The following is a 24,982-nucleotide window of genomic DNA, read 5'->3' as shown; positions in this document are numbered from 1 at the left end:
AATACATAGCTTTTGATTAAATATAGATAGTTTAAGGATTAGGAATCTGCCCTCGGGATCTATAACTGTATCAAATGTTGTGAAATTAATATTTTTCTGTATTAAAATGGCTACTCCTTTTTGTCTAGAATTATAACAGGCTGAAAACACATTAGGAAACTCAGGTGTTTTAAGTTCATTCAAACCTGTGACAGGCCAGTGAGTCTCTTGTAATAAAACAATGTCTGCCTGTAGGTTTTTAAGTTGGTTAAATATTTTTAACCTTTTTTCTTGGAAACATTCAAATTAAGGCATTGACGGAGAGTGACGGTGATGTTATACTGAAGTAGCAAACTGATATTACATAGTTAAGCAAAAGTTAATACATGAGAGTGTGAGCGAAGAGAATAGTGTATCGGATTCTTATCTGGTGTGCGGTCAATACAGCCATGGAGTGATGCCGGGGTCGCGGTAGAGCTGTCCCTCCACGTAGAGCTACGGCGGATTGGGAACAGGACCTTGCGTCGTTCCAGGATCTCTCTGGGGAACTGGTCATTCACGCTGAAATCCGTTCCTTTCAGCTCTCTGCCGCGACACTTCACCTTCTCCTTCTGCTTGAAGTGGCCGAATTTGGCCACAATAGGCCGTGGTCTCCCACTTCCTGTCTTCGGAGCCCCAATGCGATGCACCCTTTCAAACCCTATGTTTTTCACCGTGTCCTCCGGCAGCTTCAGGTGGGTTTTAATGAAGCTTCTCACGGTGGTTTCCGGGTCCTCTCTGGCAGACTCTGGAATACCAGAAAACACAAGATTATCTCTCATGCTACAGGCTTGTCGATTGATAACGGTCTCTTTTATTTATTTTTTTATTTTCTATGTTTTTTAAACTGGAAGGAAATACAGGGTCTTTGCCTGGTGGTGTTTTCCACAGCAAGTGTTTCCACCTGCTGCTGGCTGAACTCCAGGGATTCTTTCAGATATTTAAATTCCCGGTGTAAGATCTCCACCAGGGACAGCCTCGCATCAAAACTGGACAATCGCTAATCGATTGACTCCAGAATGTCCACACTGTCTTTGCCGGCAGGTGATGTTGTGCCAGGGCAGTCTGCCAGGTGACATCTTTTAGATGACGGCATCTCAACTTGGGCCGGGGAAGACTGGCTCTGGGCCTTCTTCATTACTACACTCAGAAAAATAAAGGTGCCAACTGGAACCAAAAGTGGTTCTTTAGACTGATGCCATAGAAGAACCTTTTTTGGTGCCACAAAGAACCTTTCAAACAATGGTTCTTTAAAACTATTTCTTTCAGTGGTTCATTGAAGAACCATTAAAGGTGCCCCATAGAACCATCAAGAAATGGGTCCTTCAAATGGCTCTTTAAAAAACATTTTAAAGAACCTTTTTTTTCAAAATGGTTCTTTAAAAGAAAAAGGGTCAATTATAAAGAAGAGAGAAAAGTGAAACCCTCCTCAGAAGGTCTGACTCGCATACCTGCAGTCGACCTGTGATGGACGTCATCCCAGCGGCGGCCGCACTACTTCGCTGTTGCCAGCAGCTGAGTCTGCAGGGTGCCCTGGAAGAGCAGAGTTAATGTTCGACTCCTCCTGGTCAGGCTCTCCAGCTGGATGAGCCGAGGTTTCCCCTCTCGCCGCCGCCTCTGAACACACAAACACAAATTGCATGTGAAGCAGGACGTGCAGATTTTTTTGCTATTCTTTTCTAAATCCAGGCTTGATCACGTGGAGGTATTTGGAAAACTTTTTTGGTCAGCGGACGACTGTTGTCTCGCAGAAAGTCAAATCAAACATATGCGATACACAATCATTTCACAAGAGCACATTATAAAAAACAAGTCCAGTTCTTGCCTGATTTCAACTGAATCCTGTATCAAAACATGGTAAAACGAGTGTTTGCAGCAAATGTGAGTGTCGCGGCCTTTTACGTTCCAAACACCAAAAAAGTCCAAGAAAAGGCCGTGGGTGGCAATGGGAGGTTTGTTTTAGAACGCACTTCTGACTCCATTGTTTAAAAATCATATGCCATTTATTTCGTGGAACATTATAAACAGAAATCAGCAAAATAACTTCTTAAAACTTAAAATTAAACGAAAGTTAACTTAATTTGCTTTAACAACTTCAAAAGTGGTCAAAAAATCATTTTCTAACCCTCCCGTCTTCCTATCTGACATTTGGCAAACAAAAAACCTCTTTACCACACCCATCCAGGGTGCTCTTAATCTCTTGATTAATGGGAGGGTCCATAAGCTAATAAACCAATCACTTTCCAAAAGCTTCTCCAATAAAATTAATTACAAATTTACATAACAAAACCAGGTCAGTATATTCTTACACCTTTAAAGAAAAAACAAAAAATGAATACAAATTGCATTTTATAAACATTCAACAAAAATGGCCACAACATTCTGGCCCCTAATTCCTGTGTAACATGAATTATATCTGTCTAAGTGGCCATCACAAAATGCAATACCAATAATTTTCTTCAGTAGTCCATCCGTATAAGTCTTCTTAAAAACCAAACAAAAGGAAAGGTCAATGTTCTATGATTTCAAGTCTCTGTTGTTCATGTGTTTGCTTTGTGTGTATTCAAAAAAGGTGTATGTTGTATAATGGAGTGTAGAGCAAAGTGAGTGTCAGTGTAAATGTAGAGCCAGAGGTTCCAGAACTTGGCTCAGTTGGAGGCAAACATTCATTGTTTCCTCTAGATGGCCTCCACCAGGAGACATATTTTGTTGATTGGCCTCTCCAGCTCATTTGTTCGTGTCTTAACTCTAACACGGCGAACTACTCCGTGTGCATCGGCCATGGTTTCAGTGATGCGGCCAATGGGCCAAGAATTTCTTGGTGCAGCTCCATCACCAATGCAAAAGTTGGAAAAGGAAAAACTCAAAAAAAAGGAAAAACTCAATGCATCATGGGAATCCCCCGGCAGCCTATGTCTATTGCAGCATAACTAAGGGAGGATTCAGGGTCACCTGGTCCAGCCCTAACTATATGCTTTAGCAAAAAGGAAAGTTTTAAGCCTAATCTTAAAAGTAGAGATAGTGTCTGTCTCCCGAATCCAAACTGGAAGCTGGTTCCACAGAAGAGGGGGCTGAAAACTGAAGGCTCTCCCTCCCATTCTACTTTTAAATACTCTAGGAACAACAAGTAGGCCTGCAGAGCGAGAGCGAAGTGCTCTAATAGGGTGATATGGTACTACAAGGTCATTGAGATAAGATGGGGCCTGATTATTTAAGACCTTGTATGTGAGGAGCAGGATTTTGAATTCAATTCTGGATTTAACAGGAAGCCAATGAAGGGAAGCCAAAACAGGAGAAATATGCTCTCTCTTTCTAGTCCCTGTCAGGACTCTTGCTGCAGCATTTTGGATTAGCTGAAGGCTTTTCAGTGAGTTTTTTGGACACAACACACAGCACACAAGTTTCATGTAGAGATGATTGTTTATTCTGAATGTTATTTTCCTTCAGTTATTTTCCATTACTTCATGGATAAATTTTCTGGTTTATCCAGTTCATGTAAGGACAGACATTCACAGTAACAGCTGGTCCAGTACAGGCACGTTTATAACCGCTACTGATTACCCCATAAATCATGTTGTTGTAAATCACTCCACCACCAGAATCACCCTGAGAGAGAAAAATATAATTTGTGTTTAAGTTTCTTCCAAAAGATCTAAAACATACACAGATGATATACAGTAATGTTAGCAGTCAACTTACCTCACGTGTATCTACATTAGGTTCTTTCAGACACAGCCTGTTGTTATACGGCACATGTGCATCACATTGAGAGTTTCTGGTAGGTCCACAGTCAACAACATGCATGTCTGCACACTTTAGATGAGGTGGTTGGCCAGTGACTAGAGAAAAAAAAAAAAGAAAAGAACAAAAGTCATTCATAACCTTTCAAAAGCTAAAATCTTAAGGAAAATGATATTTTCCTTTATTTCTACAAACAATTCAAATATTTTTCAAGCAAAATGTTTTCTTAAAAAAAAACTGCATCTAAAAAGGTGGGAACCTGGCATATAATATATACACTGTAAAAAAAAAAAGAGACAAAAAAACAACAACTTTTTTTTCATACAAAATTAAATATAACTATAATAACACACAAAGCAAAATCAGATTTTAAAATAAACTGACCTAATCAAGAAAATTATTCTTACTTTCATTGTTGTTCTTATCTACCTGGTAATTCCCAAAGCCTGCCACCTGAACGACGTCATTTCTAGAAACAGAAAAAATTGTCACAAATTAATTCCACATCCACCCGTGTCTTGTGAACACAGAATAAAATAATAAATCATAATGATGTACACTGCATGCTGGGGATTTCCAGTCCAGCTACAGCTACTAACTCTGAGTAACTGAGGGTTCAGATATCACACATCACTGTCTGCCACACGTGTTTCATTGTCATTCACTGCGTGTCATGGATGTAACTCCTAAAATCAAAACAAGGAATCTTAACTCTTGATCCAGGCTCAGTGATATTATCGTTGATGTCAGTCAGGTGGAGATGCAGGTATAATGTCAGTCATGGGTTTGAAACTTCACAAGTATGATGTCATCCTGTTGATGGACTACTGCCCTGATCTGCATGATAACCATCTTCTCCTGCTGCATTAACTTGTTTGAACCTTTCTAAATCCCGTTCTGAAAACCGTTCCATGGTTGGATACATTTTTTGCTTCACTGAGCCTCGTGTTATCAGTTAGAGCAACAAACACTGTAAGTGGCTTTCATGGTTTCATTTATAATATTATATCAAATTATATTTTCTTATTACCCTGCTTATTAGTTGTGGGTAATGGATTCCATGACTTCCCTACAAGATGATCTTATATACAATCTCAAAGCTTATTCACTGTTTTTTAAATTCACATTTGTTAAAGGACACCTCTATGAAGACAGATTAGAAGTTCAATATGTTGTATGATTTTCACTTTAGTCAAGCAGCCTTAACAGGAATCACATTTCTTTCAGTAATGACTTATTTACCCGTTACTCTCATAATGCACTGTGTGACAGGCAGATCCAATATCCAGGACTAAACTCAAAAGCAGCTTTAAATATAGAGTACTTGGCAATGCTAGCTCGGCTATTGCAACAGACAAACAGGACACAGCCAGAAAGAGATCCAGACAAACAAAAGTACAAAACAAAGGACTTAAATGCACACAAAGTAATCAGGCAGATGGGACACATGAGGTAACACACGTGAACTCAATCAGGCAAACAACAGGGGGAGCAAAACTGAACACAACACACACTGAGACTACCAAAATAAGAAGGGAAACAGAGCCAGAGGTTAAACTCCAGACATACAAACCTGGGAAGGACAAAAACCTGCTGCCTGTTACAAACAGACTACACAGTACAGAGTTATTCTTTAGAGGGAATGAATGAAAATGATAATCATTTATTTTAAACTGGTATTAGTATGTTTATTATTACTATATTATATTATTTTTCTTAAATGGTCCTCTTTTATATTCATTCATGTTTCATATTCCACTTGCTGAATGAAATTCACTGTCTAAAAGACATAGAAATACTATTTTTAATGTTGTTAATGATGTTAATGTGTACAGTATAACGTGTCACGGTTCTGGGTCATTTTGACCCAGCATTTTCAGTTTGTTATATTTTTATGTATTATGGTTTTTATGTCTTCTGATTGTCTTGTTTTAATTCCATGTTTCAGTTTATTCTGGTTTAGGGTTTTGTTCTTAGGTTTTATGTCTTGTGCCCTCGTACTTTGTGTAGGTTTAGTTCAGTGTCAAATCTGCGCCTTTGTGGATTGTTACCTGTTTTACTTTGGAGGTCCATGTCTTATGTCAGTGTATTCAGTTTTGCTTCCCCCTGTCTCGTTACTAGGGGTGGGTATCGAAAACCGGTTCTTGTTGAGAACCGGTTCCCACTGTTTCAATTCCTTGGAATTGTTTGCCATTTTTGCAAACGATTCCCTTATCGATTCCAGTCGCCCTGAATGACGTCACCACGTTGCGGAGCGTCATTTACCTGGCAGGAAACATGGCGGCTCAAACGCTCAAAAGTTTGGTTATACTTTACGAGAACGGATGACAACGGGGCAACTTGCAAAGTAGACATTTCATTTAAGGGAGGAAACACTACGAATATGCAAAAGCATTTGCTCACAAAACACACGATAACGTTAAATGAATGTCGCTTCTTTAATTCCGCTCCGGACTCGTGAATCTCAACCCAGCAGCAGCGGTAACGCTTGCACGTCCTCTCCCGTTAATGCGGCAGGTAAATAATCAACTAACAGCACATATTATGTTAGCGCGATCGGCCTTATTACAAAACCTGCCATTACTGTGCATTTAGGTGACCATGATGAGAGAGACAGACAGAGTCTGGCTCAGATGCTGGCAGTTCTCGCTGAAGTCTACCGGTAGCGTCTCCTTTCAGGCCAGGATAGACGAATGTCACCGAGCAGTGACTAAGTTTGTGGTCAAAGGCTTGCACCCATTTGCCACAGTAGATGCCCCCGATTTTCGGTAAGTGAATGTGTTTAATTGTAGGCAGAGACATTACTGGATATTCTTGTGTAATTGCTACAGAATAATTTATGTTATACTTTGTTATTGCTACAGAAGAATATTTGTTTTATTATTTTACATTTACAATTTTTTTTCCTGGGGACCCTGTGACACACCACTGAAGAGCCGTAGGCTGGATCTCTTAAGATCTCACTGTTAGGTTTGTAAGGCCATGTTACTCCTAAATTTCTATCTTGTTCAAAGAGAAGATATAAAACAAAGTTCTAAGCTAATTGACTTTAGTGTTCTCCTTTTTTAAAAAGAATCGATAAGAGAATCGATAAAGAATCGAATCGTTAAACAGAATCGAAAATGGAATCGGAATCGTGAAAATCTTATCAATACCCATCCCTACTCGTTACCCCTAATTTCTCCCAGCTGCGTCTCCCTCCTGTTTCCCATTCCCTGATTACGCCTCTGTGTATATAAGCCCTGTGTTTTCCTTTGCTCGCTGTTGTGTTGTATCCTCAGAATTGCCTATGTGTTCTTGTCATACCATTCTCAGTTTGGTTTATGTTTTGTTTCATGCCAGCAATAAAGCTGAGGTTCTTTAATTTGCCACTCATTCTCTATGAGTCCTGTATTTTGCGTCCTCATCCCTGCCTGAGGCACCTCAGGCCTGCCACAGAGCCCTGACATAAAGAAAAGTTGGAAGGATTGTACTTGTTATTGAATAGTGGTGCAATCCCACAAAAACATTATGCTTGCTGAGGGAGTTTGTCATTGCTGTTGTTTATGTTTAAACTCCTTCTTTAGTGTAATGTAAGTTTTTACTGTGATATTGTGTTGATTGAGCTGTCCCATATGGAAAAGAAATAGTGAAAACTTATAAAAGACTGGCAGATTTGGCCTATTTCATATAGTGAATCATATAAGGCTGATATGGTTTACTCATGAAAGTGGCCACTTTCATATATTGTTTTAGTAAGTATCCAAACCATACAAGTTTCATTTATATTCAACATTGTGAATAAAGAAATATCATAATACAAATAAATAAAAATAAAAAAGTGGAAAAGTCAGAAAGGATTCAGACTTATTAGGTAAGCGCACAACTTACATTTTGGGAGGATTTGCACAGTCTGGTAAGGCAACGGTTTTCCTGCCTGGTTGTGAAGGAATTTCCAGTAGCATGATGTCATCAATCGTATTTATGCCCACAAAAAATGATCCACGTGTGATTTCCACCTTTTTTTTTTTTATCTGAAGATCGTTGAAATAATAACTTTATCCATGATGGATGAACTCCTAAAGTTGCATACATATCCCTGCACAAGGGGAAATGAGTGTAAGCGACTCCAATTACAGAACATGAGCATTTGAAATACTGTCCTAACTTTTAAATTCTATTAAAAACATTTATAAGTGAAACTGTTGTTTTCTCACCATCCAGGTTCATTTTTCCAGCAGTGGGCTGCAGTCAGAATCCACCGTTCATGGATCAGTGAGCCACCACAGAGACTTTCATGTGTTGCATTGGTTGCCTTTAGTTTCACGTGATACTGACGCTCAGTGTCTGGACACTTTTGGCCTCCATAGATCCTTTTGTGCAAATCTACTCCTGTGCTGACTGTGATGCCTGAAAAAGAAAATAATTTACTCACAACTGGTTGTTTCTTCCATCTGAAGAACAACATATTCTTTCTAGTTAATATAGTTGCAGAAATGTGTCTGCAAAGAGTTGATGAAAAGAAGAAAAAGTACAATCATACTGTAGAGACAGTGTTCCTGATACTGTAACATTCTGACAAATGTATAATAACTGATATCAAAGCAGAGACAAAGAAGAACAAAAACAGTATCTGGTGGTTTAGTGAAAACCTAAATAATCCTTTAGTAACACAGAATTTGTCGCAACCTGAGAAATAAGTGCAATATTTCACTCACCAACACACAGAAGAAGAAGAAGCTTCAGATGAGCCATTGCTGTCATTCAGCTTGCAGTGAATGCTGTGCTGGGACCTTTTAAGCCTCATTTTTTAGTTAGTGATGGATCCACCAATCAAACAGCCTAATGTTATCAACAAACCCCATTGGTTCGTTGGGACAGTTTTCATGCAAATGTTGAACATCTCTTCATCTTAACAAAAAAGTGTCCTCATTATTTGTAGTCTTTGTCATCCATATACTCCAGGAAATGATACTGCATTTGTTAAAATAAGTTGTTTTTTAACAGAATAATTTCAAAGTTGAAGTTAATTTATACACACACAACTTTTTAGGGTGTGTGTATATCTTTTTCTAAGAGTAGCATAAAGGAAAAACTATAAAACATCTGTTCTTCAATTAGCAAGATATTGACTGACTTCATTTAACAATGTTTTTATTTTCTTTTTTGTTTGTATTTTGTATCACACTTTCCTGTATTTTAATAAGTGATACTGCTGAACAACTACGTCTGGCTCACTGAGCACAAAACTCGGGGCCTTAGAATTTCCTGTTCAGTTCGATACTTGCTTATGAGAAGCAACATTTTCAAGAAGCAACACATATCAGTTATGGTAAAAGCCTTAAAACCTTTCTCTGTGCCTCTTTCAGTGGGCAGCTGCAACTTTCTAAGTTTTTGTTGGTATTTCTTATTCTTTCAGCGCAGCTTAGTCATTCATGTTCGCATGGATAAATAATAATACTCATAATCAAATATAAATCAATTTTTGGATAAAAAGTTGTTTGACATCCTCCCGGATCATATTCTTAGCTTTTTAATAACAGCACAATTTTAATAATAATCAGTTTGTTTCTTTGATTTTTCATCATATTTTTCTGATATTCACTCTGTGCTGTTTCAGATCAGTTTGTGATGTGTCCAGGTGACAAAGCCTTTTGGGTCAAATTTGTGATATTTTGCTATGTAAATTAAAGTGGCCTTTGTCTTGACTGTTGTCACATATGATGATGTTTCAAAGGTTCTGCTATGGGCTCAGATGGTGCAACAGAAGATTAAATTTTTAGTTTTATTTTTTTCTTACCCGGACTAAAAACATATGCAGCAGTTTTTCTCAACTAGTCTGTAACACTTTCTGACACGTTCTTTAGACGGACTCAGGCGCACAACAGGAATTCCTTGTGAAAGAAGACAGTGCGTTTATTTAGTGAGAAAACACCAGGTGAATACATGTACAGAGTGCCAGTGAAAAGGCGGTCCGGGGCTCCAGGGTCCGAAGGAAACAGGGAAAGGGTCCAACATGCTCCACTCTCTCACAGAAAAGTCCAATTCCTCTCCTCCGCTGCTCCTCTCGCTCACATACTCAAACTGTGGCCACAAGTTTGCATCATGGCGCTGATCCAGAATCCTTCCCTTATTGTTAATTCCTAGTGCTATAATAAAAAAGCGATAAGAATAAAAATATGAAGTAATAAATATACAATAATGTATGTATGATGATTCAATTTGTTTGACTATCCACTCTGTGCAGGCACAACGTTTATGTATTATTGTATAAAATACAATCATGTATTTTCTTTAAAATGTGTTTTTTGAACATCATAATTACAATAATCCAATCCATAATTGTGTTTTCTTGTCATTGTCTTTTCAAAGCAAACAGGAGTTTAAACCACAGCAGTGAAATATGAGCTGAGTCAACTGAAGGTGAACAAGAAAGAGCCTGACACAGCTGTTGTGTTGTGCAGTTTCACCTGCAGTATATAACATATCAGACTAGAGTTATGTCCTACAGCTTTGGTTCCTGAGAGTGTGAAACGTTAACATGGTCCTTGTGTGTGTGTGTGCACAATGTTTCTTTACAAGTGAAACTAGAACCACTAGGTTCTAGGTTGGCTCTGTTGGCTCTGCTGCTGCTTTGTTTGCTTTACTTCCAAACTTTCTGCATTTAGCAAATAGCCTCTTTTGCTGTCAGCTAATCAAACAGAGGCAAGCAGAGCGAGTCTGTCACCTTCCTCCCTAAACTTGATTAAATATTACCACAGTGTAATAGTGTACATATAGTTGAGGACAGAGAGACAAAACAGGTGAGATGAGGAAGTGAAGAGAGAATTATGCAGTTTTCCCAACCCCACCTGATAAAACCATCTGTTTTGTTTCTCATGACACTTCTTTCTCTCTGATTCTTTCACTGTCTGTTAACACAGAAGACTTTATTCATAGAGTTGTTGTTTTTCAACGTTTTTATTTTGTTCTGTTCCATTTTGGCATTTTGTTTTGCACAGTATGAGTGCTGCACACTTTGGAGGAAGAATGAAATAGTTGCTAATAGTATTTTTGTCAGACTGTGCCATGTATGTATCATGGTCCTGGGCCATGTTGGCCCAGTATTCTTAGTTTTCTTGTATGTTTGTATTTTGTTCCCTATTTAGGCCATGTTTCCTGAGTTGCCCTGTTGTGTTGTTCCCTGAGTGTTTTCCCTTCATGGCTTTTACCCCCTGTGTGCCCCTCTGTGTATCTGTGAGCCCTCGTCCCTCCTTGTTTCATTCCATGTTTCCCCAGCCCACTATGCCCGCGCTCTCTCTCTCTCCTCCTGTTTGCACCTCTGTGTACTTCCTGTTTTACTTTGACAGTCTCCCGTCAGTGTTGTTTACTCCTGCCATGTCATGTTATGTTTATCTGTGTCAGCTGTGTTCCCATGTGTGGCCACTTCCCCTGATCATCCCTCTTGTGTATTTAGTCTCTGTGTTTCATGTAGTCTGTGTCGCGTCGTCTGTGTTACCACCCCCTGTGTTCCGTATCTCCAGCCATAGCTTTTCCTTAGTTTATGTCCAGTTTAGGTTTCTGTTTGAACTATTACTCTTATGCTGCCCTCACTCTGTTTTGTTCCTTTCATCAGCCAGAATAAAGGCTCGCTTTTGTTTAACTCCACTCCTGCATCCTCGCTTGTGTTCGCTCCTGGGTCCTCCACACACATTTCCGCACGGTCTGCCTCCGCAGGCCGTGACAGTACGACGCGACCATGCCGGACCCAGCGACACACGAGAGGAAGATCATCCAGACGGTGGAGTCACTATGTACTAAATGGCTGCAGTGTTCCGGAGTGGAGGAACGGGAGGAGTTAGCCCGGCAAGTGGGAGTATGCGCGTCTGTATTTCCCTGGTTATGGGAGGCACTACACCCACTGATCGTTGACTTTCTCGTCACCACTCTCCAACTCCATCCGCAGCCGCAGCGGCCCGGTGTGCGTGTGCCTTCGCCAGAGCCATGCTGTTGCGATGTTACCCCACTGCCTCATGAGCCAGTGGCAGTCAGAGTCGGAACGGTGAGGCTCACCACCGACACACCGTTGGCTCCCGCTTCATCGGCTTCCGCATCTTCGCCACCGCCTGACTGCACGGAGATGCCCGAGGCTGTGGACTTCGGTGAGGAGGAGCGGCAGCAGGTGTTGCGGGCGTATCGGGAGGACAAGCTACGCTGGAAGCCCTGGCTTATCTCTGAGGAGGAGCTCCCGCTAGCCGTCCCGCCTCGGACCGGCCGCCCGCCCTCGCCGCCTCGGTCGGACTACTTTTCTCCCGCTTATTATCTGGCGCGGATGTGGTCGGAAGACGAGGAGCCGGTCGCCACAGAGATCCACGATTCGCCCACCACCACTTCAAGGAAAAAGCGGCATTCTCGCCGCCATCGCGCACCGCTACGTCCCGCCTCGCAGCCACCCTCAGTTCAGTTAGCTCCCTCGCAGCCACCCTCAGTTCAGTTAGCTCCCTCGCAGCCACCCTCAGTTCAGTCAGCTACCCTCCTGGAAGCCCCCGCTGCCTGGTATTCTCAGCATCGGCATCTTTTCCCGTCAAGATTTATCGCTAAATCATTTGATCCTCCCTTAGGAGAGAGACTGCATCCTCGCTGCCTTCACCCCAGTACACCAGTGTCACCTACCCCGCAGCCACTTTCAGCTCAGTTTCCAGAGCCACCTGTTTCAGTTCAGGCCCCAGTAGCTCCAGTGCCGCCTGTAGCGCAGGCCCCAGTAGCTCCAGTGCCGCCTGTAGCGCAGGCCCCAGTAGCTCCAGTGCCGCCTGTAGCGCAGACCCCAGTAGCTCCAGTGCCGCCTGTAGCGCAGGCCCCAGTAGCTCCAGTGCCGCCTGTAGCGCAGGCCCCAGTAGCTCCAGTGCCGCCTGTAGCGCAGGCCCCAGTAGCTCAGCTCCCCGCGTCTCCAGTGGCCCAGTCCCCGATGGCAGTACGGTCCGCTGGTCAGCTTAACATTCAGCCAGGGGTCCCAAATCTCTCTGGCTCTGCATCGGCTCCTGCTGGGAGCTCGGACGAGCTCATCCAGGACTCCGCGGCTCCCACGCCGCCATCTACCTCGTCAGCTGGGGGGCCCGAGGAGCCCGTTCAGCCTCCTGTCTCCGCTGGAGGGTCCGAGGGGCCCGTTCAGCCTCCTGTCTCCGCTAGAGGGTCCGAGGGGCCCGTTCAGCCTCCTGTCTCCGCTGGAGGGTCCGAGGGGCCCGTTCAGCCTCCTGTCTCCGCTGGAGGGTCCGAGGGGCCCGTTCAGCCTCCTGTCTCCGCTGGAGGGTCCGAGGGGCCCGTTCAGCCTCCTGTCTCCGCTGGAGGGTCCGAGGGCCCCGTTCAGCCTCCTGTGTTAGGGAAAATATTCTAAAACACTTCTTCAGTAAAGACTCAGAGAAGAGAAACACACAGAGTTCTTGCTAGCAAGGGCAGCCTCCAGACTGAGACTCGCCCTGAGCTTTGCCCTGGTCTTTATTTATACTTCAGTGGTGTGTGTGTGTGTGTGTGTGTGTGTGTGTGTGTGTGTGTGTGTGTGTGTGTGTGTGTGTGTGTGTGATGTGATCAAAGGGTCATATACATGAAAGAACAAAGGGTACATCCTTGGTCATAAAGAGGGTAGTCTCCCCCACCCTAGATGGCACGGTGAGGAAGTCCAGCAGTTAAAGCACTTAGACTAAAACAGACATAGCTACGTTAAAACAATAAAACAAGGTACGACCTCTCCCACGCTCCCAGGATGTGGGGGTGAACCAAGCCTGCTAAAAATCACACATCCTGTCACTACCAAATAACTACAAACAGCATCCTACCATAAGCAAACTTATATCACTAAAAGATTATACTGACTACTAAATACAATTTTCCATTGACATTCCCGCCTGTTGTCAGAAAAAACTTTTAAAGTGAGATATCAGTTTGTAACATCTTGTCGTACATTTTCTGTCACATCGTCATTAATCACACAAAGTCTTCATGTTCCAACAGGCCAAAGTTATCATCATCATTTGTCACAGCTGCATATGCAGCAACAGTAGAAAATATTATGCGGTTAATCATGAGTCTTAGGCATGGCAATATACACGTTACAAAAACACAAAATAAAAATAAAAATATCCCAACTCCGATGAGTAGTCTTTTTAACACCTGTAACCAGGAGCCAGTGTATAGCCAAGAGAACCAGTCACTTGTATCACTTACATAGTCCTGATTTTGAGCCTGCTGGATCTGTCTCAAAACATTCAGGGCGTCAGTCATGTTTGATGAATGCACGTCGTCTGGTATGTAAGTGCAGCATGTGGTATTAAGAAGGACGCAAAACCCCCCTTTTTCTGCTAATATCATGTCCAGAGCTACTTGATGTTGCATCGCTGTAATCCGTAATGCATCAATTTCCTGGTTCTGCTGTTCGTTGATCTTACATGAAGCGTTCAGGAAAAGTCCAAACCGGTAATCCAGAGTTTCAATTCTCAGCATGTTTTTTCCAGCTCCCACCCAGGGGAACAATGAATGGAGTACTTTCTGTCCAGTAGTCCATAACTTGAATTCCTCGGGCACATCGCCTCCCCATATCGGGTCATGTGGTTGAAGTTCAGGAATCGCTAATCTTCTTTTCCGGCGTACTGTAGAAGTGGTGTTCACTGCAGTCATCCTGAAGGTGTGGTCTGACAGGAATATAGGAGCACATGTTCCTGTCCAGTCTGGGGGCAGTATGAAATATGCCCGTTGTCCACATAACCAGGCCATTCCTTGCACCCAGTACGTGCCGTTAGAGGGCCCACTCATGTTCACAGGTGCGCCCTCTCCGTGGCTTGCAGTTTGGACACAATTTGTGGTGTCTCCAAGGGGTCTGTTACCTTTCTCTTGCTGGTAATACATGGAGTGGTTATTTCCGGTATTTTGCAGGCAGTTGAAATGGTCAGAAGCAATTGAATTGGCCTCTATCAACCCCCATCACCTCACTTCAGGCCTTCATCCTGCGGTAGGAATACTTATGACTCTTCTACTGTCCATCCTCTGCAGAAAAACCTCTTTGTAGAAAGGGTGCTGGGTCCAGTTATCTTACTGGCGTTATGATCCCAGCAGTCTTCAATGTGCCAGCGTATGCACAGTATAGTGACACAGCATTAGGTGATGTTCATAGGAAACTGCTGTCATCACCACCATAGCTTCTGGTTCCTGTGCTCTCACAGAATCATGATATCATCCTTAGATTCCTTCTGCGCTGTCGATGGAGCTTGGCACGCTCCCCTCATCCTTCAGGTGCCCATCTTCTGTCCACAATCTCCTCTGTTGGCCTCTGGAAAGCCCTTTTGGCACAGCTCTCATTCCAACGCAGTTTCATGGTCCTTGCTGTGGCTCCAAAGTCTGATCTCATGATGGGCCCCAACCAGCTCGACCTTTGACCTCAACCACTGCCTGGGCTGTCAGTTATGCCTGGAATGGTTCTCGCTTCTCACTGGGCCTCTGAAGATTTCTCAGGAGATTACTGCTGCACCTGTATTTCCTTGCTAGGAGGAAAAACTTCTAGAGCATGTCAACAATCATCAAACCACATTCTTTAGTTCAGTGAACTTCACTTATAGGCCATCAAAGCCTCATCTGAACATGGATGCATCACTTGCATAGGTTTAATACCTGTAAATAAACGGTTAATCACACAAATCGCCACAAAAATTATATAAAACAAAATTTTATGTTAATTCTGAAATTTTATGTTAATTTATTGTTTCATATTAATCCTGGATCCCTTCTCTTGACACATGGACACTCCCATGAGTCAACTCATCAAAATCAGATTCCTGTCTTAAAGAAAAAGATTAGCTAGATCATATCCCAGGTAACATCAGGGCATCTCCTCCTCTGGAGCAGCACCACCCTGGACCTATAATCCTGCAATAAAATGTTAGTGTGTTTTGCATAACACCTGGCTCTGCCAGGAGCCTGCATACACACCATCATGGCCTGGAAAGCAAAATCTGGAAGTGAAATCAAACTTCACACCTATAAACAATTATATCATAAAAGTAATAAGCATTCAGCACTAGCAAGACAAGTGTCATGTGCAGGTTTTCTCAAATCAGTAAACTACAATTAATACCATAATTTGCCTCAGACATGGATCATCCCATGTACTCAGTCAACAGTAATGTAATCAGTGACTTCTCGTAAGCAAAGTCACTCCACTCATATATTATTTATGGGCTCAAGAGTGGCCAGCAAATGAGCCCATATTAACTATTCCATAACACTGCATCTCTTATTTGTTTGTCTCATGTCACTTGTCCGCTTCAGCTGAATCTTTTACATGCAGTCTCCAAAAACAAACATTGGCAACACACATTGATTATCCTGGTGGGCAGGCGTCAGCCATCCACATTCCAGAGGTGCCATAAAAACACCATAAAGTTAGCCATCCCTAGCTGTAGAAAGAATGTCATTCACATATAAACCCAGAAATCCTGTAGTAAAAAAACATTAACTAATCCTCTTATAAATCACATGATCAAACACATGAAAAACTGCAATGCTGCAGAAGAGAAAATGCAAATGTTAGCGCTGCGCAGGCATATGCATACTTTGTCACCGTTACCTCTATAAGCAACACAAGGTAGTGAATAACACCCCTGGTAGATGCACAGACACAGAAAATGGCATTTCAAAGGTTAAACCATTATGCAACCTCGAATGTTGCTGTCATCTTTCTGCTCCTGTAACAAAAAAAAAACCCCACATAAATTCATCCACCCTTTTGTCCTGTCTAGGTGGAGGTTAACCTTGAGTCGTGGTCAAGTCCTGTCAGTTTTTACCAGTCAGTTTTATTTCTCCTTTACTCATACATTCATACATTCATTTTTTCTTTCTTTGCTGATAGTGGAACCTATCGTCGCATTTAGTTTCCACTCCCAGCAAAATGACGTCATTTCAAAAGAGAAAGAAGAACTTTAGCTAGGATTACATCGCTGAATCCTTTTTTTAGGCTGGGACACTTATAATAAGCAGCCTTCTCCAAAGCCCATTTTAATGTGGAGAAAACTCACTTGACACAATTTTCTCGACAACGTGTAGCACTTTTAATTCCCGACGTGCAGATCTGCTTAAAGAAAAAAATAGACAAACAAAATCAGTGCTTGTTCAAAAGATAAAAATGAAAAATAACAGAGATTATCAAACCAAACTTTCAATGCACTGTAAAAGTATCAAAATAAAAAGGCCTTGTTAAGTCATGACACAAACTCCTCATCTCAGGTAAATCATACCATTAGCATGGTTCATCATACCATCATACTAATCGGCAGGCTCGACTTCACAACAGAAAAAAATAAAAATAAAAATCATCAGCTAGATTCACTCCAAATCAATCATCAGCTGCACAAAACACAACATAACCCTAATGTCTTATTAGCTATGAGTTTAATCACCAGGTCTGTGCTCTTCACTCATCTAAACCACAGATCTATTTTATTCAATTTTTCCTTTTTTCCTTCATCATAAAACATGTGACATGCTGTCATGCACTTCACAAAAGACGTTTGTTCTGACGTATTCAGAGTTGTGTATCTAAATACAGGATTCACTCGCACATCAAAACAGGAAACTCAGTGTTTTAGAGTCTCCACTCAACACACAACAACTCCAACACATCTCATTCACTCGTGCTAGAATTCAATCACCTTTCATTAATCTAAAACCGATCAACTAATTTGCATATCAGCTATTAACCCACTAAGTTGACAGGACAACAGGAAAGCATGTTCAAAATAGTATCACAAAAGACAATTTCCCTCATACAGTAAATTACTTGCTGCATCAATCAAGCAGGAAGCTTCTCCCAATTTACCATTTTAACACTAAATTTATTGTCTGATCACTGATTTATCAAACCAGGATCCTTTTTTCCCACAACAGTTAAATTGTTGTCCTGCAACCTAGAGCGTCAATTTCTTTTCTTTAGGATAAATTCAGTATTTGATAACAAGTGTCTACTAAATTGACACTATTTTAACACTGATGAAAGATAACAAGCTAATTTTCATTGCATGTGTTTGTGTTATTAGGCAGGTTTAATGCATGTCTGTGGAGCTGCATCTCCAGCAGAGCATGTTCTTAAAACTGCCTTTCCTACACATTTCTCTACTGTTATTTAATAATTTCTTAACTAATGTGCTATAAGTCCACTGGTTTTTGCATCACACGAGGTGACTTGGACAAGATGATAAACAGACTGACATGCTTAAAATGTTGTCTAATCTTCATGAGCTCTCTTGTGTTTGGAAGTGTTAGTAGGGTTAATGCATGTTCTTCTTGTCTGTGTGATTTTGTATATGATGTATATGTTTTTTATATTTGCATATATCCAGACTCCTTCTCAATTTTCCAACTTAAGCAGTCAGTTTTCTTTTCCCCAGGTTTGCTAACCCAAATTTTGATTTCCCACATTAAATAACAGCATTCCTCTGTGTTCTCACCTAGTCTTCTCACTCTGTTGTCCTCTCACTCTTTTGTCCTCTCCCACTTCAACAGTCCAACAGCCGGCAGTTCTCCTTCAGCTTTGTCCTGTGTTCCACTGTCTCTTCTTGCCATTTTACTCCACAGGTGGCAAATGTCAAACTCCAACTGTTCAGTTCTCCTCAAACGTTTTCTTCACATGCACAGTGAAGTTTCAGCTTGTTGTAAACACAGTGCCATTCATCCAATCAGTCAGGATGATGGGTTTGCTCTTCTTCTCTGATGCTGTTTGTCCACATTGCTGCTGCTTTGCTGGGACTCTTTGTTCAGGACTTGCTGCTGTCTCTTTATCTACCATTTTATTGCTCTTTGGAGCTGCATTCTTCAGGGAGGAGTGAGTACTTGCTTGTGAGGTTGAGAGACACACGGTGCTGTAAATAAGTTAGCCAGAAACTTGGCCTGCATGTTTCCAATGATGTTAAACTATAACTTTCTTCCGACTGCTGCATGTGGAAAATTGATTCAGGTCTGTTTTTCACCTGAAAGTGACAAACTAAGACATTTTCATTATTATCATCACTGCTTAATCAACACACATCTCTCTCTCTCTGCTTTTGTGAACAGTCCTTTCTTAAAAGCAGAAAATAAGATTGTAGTTGTTCTTGGCTGATCAACACAAAACCTTTTTTCCTATAATTATTTTTCATCTACAATGTAAATTTTGTCTCTTTTTCACTCTTTTTTTTTTTCTTCTTTACAATAGCTGGTGACCTGCAGAATCACCACTCAGACAATCAAAGGCAATTACTTTTACACAGCACACAAAAACACTGTGACGTCAGACACATTCACACTCACTTTGTCATCTGCAAAAATAAATCACATGGCTGATGATATGTGCCATGGTGATCCGTAAATATGATCACCAGTTTAACTATTTTTCAACCCAACAAAACAAATAAACAAAAACATGATGCTGATGTTATGAACACTCTACACACAAGTCAAGATGCAGGAAAACTGCTCATGGAAACGCTGCACACTCCAGTTATCACAGTTATAGTTCTGTTTGTGTGAATTATCTGCTTTCATTATTAATACCAGTTTATAGGTTGTTATCTTTTTTATTATTAGTTTGAATGCATCAAAATTAAGTTGTAATTTAGCTTTTTGTTTATTTTACTTTACTCCTCTTGCATTTATATCTATTCAGTCGGGTCTGTTTCCAACCCTTTTTAAACTACTTCAAACTACTGTGATCTCTAATTTTCGCTGGGTGAGGGATTATTATGTTCTTCCTAGTCTGAACTGCTCTCTTCACCTGAGCTGCTATCCTATTCTGAGTTACTGTCTACTTTGTTTCTTCTACCTCTTGCTCTTCCACGATGCATTCCTCTCTCTTTCTTTTGGATTAATCGTGCTCCGGCTTGCTGTTTTTCTAGACATTTCTCATCAGGTGTTAATTTCACTTGTTTAGCCCCCATTTTCAAAGATTTTGCTGGGCCATCGCTGGCACGCTTGACTTCAAAGTGGTTTACTGATACGGCCTTCGACTTCACCCTAACGGTGAAGCGGTATCAGTTTTATGAGTTGAAACTCAACCGTTCTCCTTTGTCACCAGCACGTGAGCCTCAGCAAAGAAAACAAAAATGGAAGTAGTTCAGCAGCGTATTGTGCTGTAAAATCAACTTACTTCCAGACACATACACACACATAGACATTTGCGCGCTAATTTGTCACGAGATAATTTCAGCTACCTCTAAAACTAGTCAAATTCGGCTCCTTCCGGCGAACCCAACCTATTTTAATTCCTCTGTCTCAACGTGTTTTCATTTGAATTTGTCACGAAGTAATTTCGGCTACCTCTAAAACCTAAGTCTAATTCAGCTCCTTTCGGCGAACCCAACCTAATTTATCACGTTTCTTTAAACCTTTGCGGCCGTCTTATATACCAAAATAGTGTTTCTCACCCCTGACGTCCCACTGGTGATTCAGATCATTGGACTGAATCCCACCGCCGTGGACCAGATTATAACACCGGCCCAGACCCGAATTTAACGTCCTGGGGCTCTCTCCTCATCCAAGAGGGCTGTGCACAGGCTTCGGTGCTGGCTCCCCACGGCGTCAGGAATCAGTGCTGGATCTTGGAACAGAGTCACAGATAACAATTCTGATATTTTCTGATCCGGCTACGAAGGACCAAATCAATGTTAGGGAAAATATTCTAAAACACTTCTTCAGTAAAGACTCAGAGAAGAGAAACACACAGAGTTATTGCTAGCAAGGGCAGCCTCCAGACTGAGACTCGCCCTGAGCTTTGCCCTGGTCTTTATTTATACTTCAGTGGTGTGTGTGTGTGTGTGTGTGTGTGTGTGTGTGTGTGTGTGTGTGTGTGTGTGTGTGTGTGTGTGTGTGTGTGATGTGATCAAAGGGTCATATACATGAAAGAACAAAGGGTACATCCTTGGTCATAAAGAGGGTAGTCTCCCCCACCCTAGATGGCACGGTGAGGAAGTCCAGCAGTTAAAGCACTTAGACTAAAACAGACATAGCTACGTTAAAACAATAAAACAAGGTACGACCTCTCCCACGCTCCCAGGATGTGGGGGTGAACCAAGCCTGCTAAAAATCACACATCCTGTCACTACCAAATAACTACAAACAGCATCCTACCATAAGCAAACTTATATCACTAAAAGATTATACTGACTACTAAATACAATTTTCCATTGACACCTGTCTCCGCTGGAGGGCCCGAGGAGCCCATCCAGCCACCGTCTGCTGCAGCTCCAGCCTGTGCTTCGTCTGCTGCAGCCTCAGAGCCTTCGTCTGCTGCAGCCTCAGAGCCTTCGTCTGCTGCAGCCTCAGAGCCTTCGTCTGCTGCAGCCTCAGAGCCTTCGTCTGCTGCAGCTCCAGCCTGTGCTTCGTCTGCTGCAGCTCCAGCCTGTGCTTCGTCTGCTGCAGCCTCAGAGCCTTCGTCTGCTGCAGCCTCAGAGCCTTCGTCTGCTGCAGCCTCAGAGCCTTCGCCTGCTGCAGCCTCAGAGCCTTCGTCTGCTGCAGCCTCAGAGCCTTCGTCTGCTGCAGCCTCAGAGCCTTCCACTGCTGCAGCTCCAGCCTGTGCTTCGTCTGCTGCAGCTCCAGCCTGTCCTTCGTCTGCTGCAGCCTCAGAGCCTTCGTCTGCTGCAGCCTCAGAGCCTTCGTCTGCTGCAGCCTCAGAGCCTTCGTCTGCTGCAGCCTCCGAGTCTTCGTCTGCTGCAGCTCCAGCCTCCGAGTCTTCGTCTGCTGCAGCTCCAGCCTCCGAGTCTTCGTCTGCTGCAGCTCCAGCCTCCGAGTCTTCGTCTGCTGCAGCTCCAGCCTCCGAGTCTTCGTCTGGCCCAGCCTCCGAGTCTTCGTCTGGCCCAGCCTCCGAGTCTTCGTCTGGCCCAGCCTCCGAGTCCTCGTCTGGCCCAGCCTCCGAGTCTTCGTCCTCGTCTGGCCCAGCCTCCGAGTCTTCGTCCTCGTCTGGCCCAGCCTCCGAGTCTTCGTCCTCGTCTGGTCCTGCCTCGTCTGGTCCTGCCTCGTCTGGTCCTGCCTCGACTGGTCCTGTGCCCACCAGGCCATGGCCAGCACGCCTGAGACTGGAGAGCCGCCGCTGCCTTCCGCGCGGCCGGCCCCCTGAACTGCTCCGTCGTCTCCTCCGCCGCCGCCGCTGCCTTCCGCGCGGCCGGCCTCCTGAACTGCTCCGTCGTCTCCTCCGCCGTTGCCTTCCGCGCGGCCGGCCTCCGGACCAGCTCTGTCACCTGTGCCACCCGCCCGGTCGCCCCCCCGACCGTGTGACCCGTGAACTTTTGTGCCGGTGGGCTCTGGGTCGGCCCCCTGAACTTTATTTGAACTATGGTCTTGTGCTCCTGTGTTTTCTGTTGCTCGTTTTTGTTTTCTGTTCCGGGCCCTCCGTCCTGGGCCCCCGCCGCCCTGGGTCGTTTCTGTTTGGTTTTTGTTTTCCTGTGTTTGGGCTGTCTGGAGCCAGCCCTTATGGGGGGGGGTGATGTCATGGTCCTGATGTCATGTTGGCCCAGTATTCTTAGTTTTCTTGTATGTTTGTATTTTGTTCCCTATTTAGGCCATGTTTCCTGAGTTGCCCTGTTGTGTTGTTCCCTGAGTGTTTTCCCTTCATGGCTTTTACCCCCTGTGTGCCCCTCTGTGTATCTGTGAGCCCTCGTCCCTCCTTGTTTCATTCCATGTTTCCCCAGCCCACTATGCCCGCGCTCTCTCTCTCTCCTCCTGTTTGCACCTGTGTACTTCCTGTTTTACTTTAACAGTCTCCCGTCAGTGTTGTTTACTCCTGCCATGTCATGTTATGTTTATCTGTGTCAGCTGTGTTCCCATGTGTGGCCACTTCCCCTGATCATCCCTCTTGTGTATTTAGTCTCTGTGTTTCATGTAGTCTGTGTCGCGTCGTCTGTGTTACCACCCCCTGTGTTCCGTATCTCCAGCCATAGCTTTTCCTTAGTTTATGTCCAGTTTAGGTTTCTGTTTGAACTATTACTCTTATGCTGCCCTCACTCTGTTTTGTTCCTTTCATCAGCCAGAATAAAGGCTCGCTTTTGTTTAACTCCACTCCTGCATCCTCGCTTGTGTTCGCTCCTGGGTCCTCCACACACATTTCCGCACGGTCTGCCTCCGCAGACCGTGACAGTATGTCACCATAAATTCACTCAACAGTCGTGTTTACCGTTCTCTACATGTACAAGTGCTCTACATGTACTATGGTCCAGTGGGTGCTGCACAGTCTCCTGTTCTAACATTTAATCAGTCTCTTGGTGCTACATGACTCGTGCACATGAGCAACTAACAGATGATCACTCGAAACAGGAAGTATCTGTGCTCAATTTTCAGTGTCATGGCAAACGCTGTGGAGTATATTTTATGATCACTGACCATGATTTCAAAATACTTATTTGAGAAGTGGTTGTAATATTAACTTTGAGCCTTTTATTTTTGATGACAGATCATATTGACTGATTGTTCTGAGAGGCTGTGGCTGAGAATATTAAAAGATGGAATCAGAAAAAGGAAGATGAAAAAGGAATAGAGAAGGACACGGGGAAAAGAAAAGAAAAATATAAAGTGCGATGATGCAGAGTAGAGAGAGTAGATGTGAGATGAATCAGTAAAGAAGTAAGAAAAGAACAGCCTGCAATAGTCCACTGTTAGTATAACGTACAGTGGGATGCAAAAGTTTGGGCAACATTGTTAATAGTCATTATACAAGGCTGTGTGATGAGCCCTTTCCTCTACTCCCTCTTCACCCACGACTGCAGACCTGCTGATGGTTCCAACACCATCATTAAGTTTGCAGATGACACCACGGTGATTGGCCTCATCACTGACAACGATGAGGCCGCCTACAGGGAGGAGGTGGATCGTCTGGCTGAGTGGTGCGACAGAAACAACCTGCTGCTTAACACCGAGAAGACCAAGGAGCTCATCGTCAACTACAGGAGGAATGCTGACCCACATCCACCCATCCACATTAAGGGGACGGCTGTGGAGCGTGTGAGCAGCTTCAAGTTCCTGGGAGTCCACATCTCCGAGGATCTCACCTGGACGACCAACTGCTCCAAGCTGGTCAAGAAGGCTCACCAGCACCTCTTCTTCTTGAGGACTCTGAGGAAGAAACACCTGTCCTCAGACATCCTGGTGAACTTCTATCGTTGCACCATCGAGAGCATCCTGACCAACTGTATAACAGTCTGGTACGGGAACTGCTCTGCCTCGGACCGGAAGGCGTTGCAGAGGGTCGTGAAAACTGCCCAGCGCATCGCCGGAGCACCACTTCCTGCCATAAAAGACATCTACAGGAAGCGGTGTCTGAAAAGGGCTGGGAAAATCATCAAAGACCCCAGTCACCCATCACATGGACTCTTCACCCTCCTGCCCTCTGGGAGGCGCTACAAGAGCCTCCGGACTAAGACCACCAGGTACCGGAACAGCTTCTTCCCCACAGCTGTCAGACTCCTGAACTCTGCCTCCTGACATCTGACCCACGTTAACACATGGACTGAACATACACACACCCACAATGGACAACCGTACCCTCAAACACACAATAATAACATGGACTGAACCACCACTCACAACCACTAGCACTTTATATAGCCTCTGTAGAAACTATCTACACCCTCACTTATCTTAACTGCACTACTGTATAGCTCTGTAATAATCATTCTGTACATTCGATAATCTTTAATCCTACAACTGTTTATAACTTGCATAGTTCCCATTTCTGTATAGCTGTATATCCCAGATTCTGTAAAGTTATTTATTTCATATTCTGTATAGTTTTTCATATTTATATCCTGTTCATGTCACGGTCTGGCTGGGGCAGACCGTATGTGTTGCAGAGGAGGACTCAAACGCAGACCAAAACGTAGTGTGGATAAACAAAACAAGCCATTTATTGAGGCTAGCAATGAGGGTAAAAATAATCGGGCATCGGTGAAAACTAAACAATAACCTAAACTGGGTGAACTAATAACAAAACATGAAAAACCTTAACCATAGTGAACTGACATGGGTACCTGGGGATGAGACATGGATGAGCAGACGACCTGACAACAAATGACTGAAAGCACACGGACTAAATACACACAGGATGATGAGGGAAGTGGGAACACATGGGGAAACAGCTGGCACACACGAACATAATGACGTCACCGTGGGAGAGTAAAACTGAACACGATGAACACAGAAACACCAGACCTCTTCACAATAAAACAGGAAACATAAAGAGACATAGACATGACAACCCGAACTGACA

General features: G+C 43.3%; 2 long non-coding RNA genes across 2 annotated transcripts; both read right to left on the bottom strand.

Annotated features, from left to right (window-relative positions):
• Positions 1-3,419: 3,419 nt before the first annotated feature.
• Positions 3,420-8,536, bottom strand: LOC145429567 (uncharacterized). Its single transcript, XR_013909812.1, has 6 exons — positions 8,457-8,536; positions 7,956-8,148; positions 7,630-7,837; positions 4,167-4,228; positions 3,718-3,857; positions 3,420-3,624 (listed from the first exon to the last, which is right to left on the bottom strand). It is a non-coding gene; the product is annotated as an uncharacterized LOC145429567 (long non-coding RNA).
• A 1,095-nt stretch (positions 8,537-9,631) lies between these two features.
• Positions 9,632-18,552, bottom strand: LOC145429568 (uncharacterized). The gene is made up of 2 exons (XR_013909813.1): positions 18,204-18,552; positions 9,632-9,887 (listed from the first exon to the last, which is right to left on the bottom strand). It is a non-coding gene; the product is annotated as an uncharacterized LOC145429568 (long non-coding RNA).
• Positions 18,553-24,982: the final 6,430 nt, after the last annotated feature.

Source organism: Astatotilapia calliptera, chromosome 6, assembly GCF_964374335.1.
Source record: "Astatotilapia calliptera chromosome 6, fAstCal68.1, whole genome shotgun sequence".
NCBI classification, from domain to species: domain Eukaryota; kingdom Metazoa; phylum Chordata; class Actinopteri; order Cichliformes; family Cichlidae; genus Astatotilapia; species Astatotilapia calliptera.
This window is presented reverse-complemented; position numbering and strand designations above follow the sequence as displayed.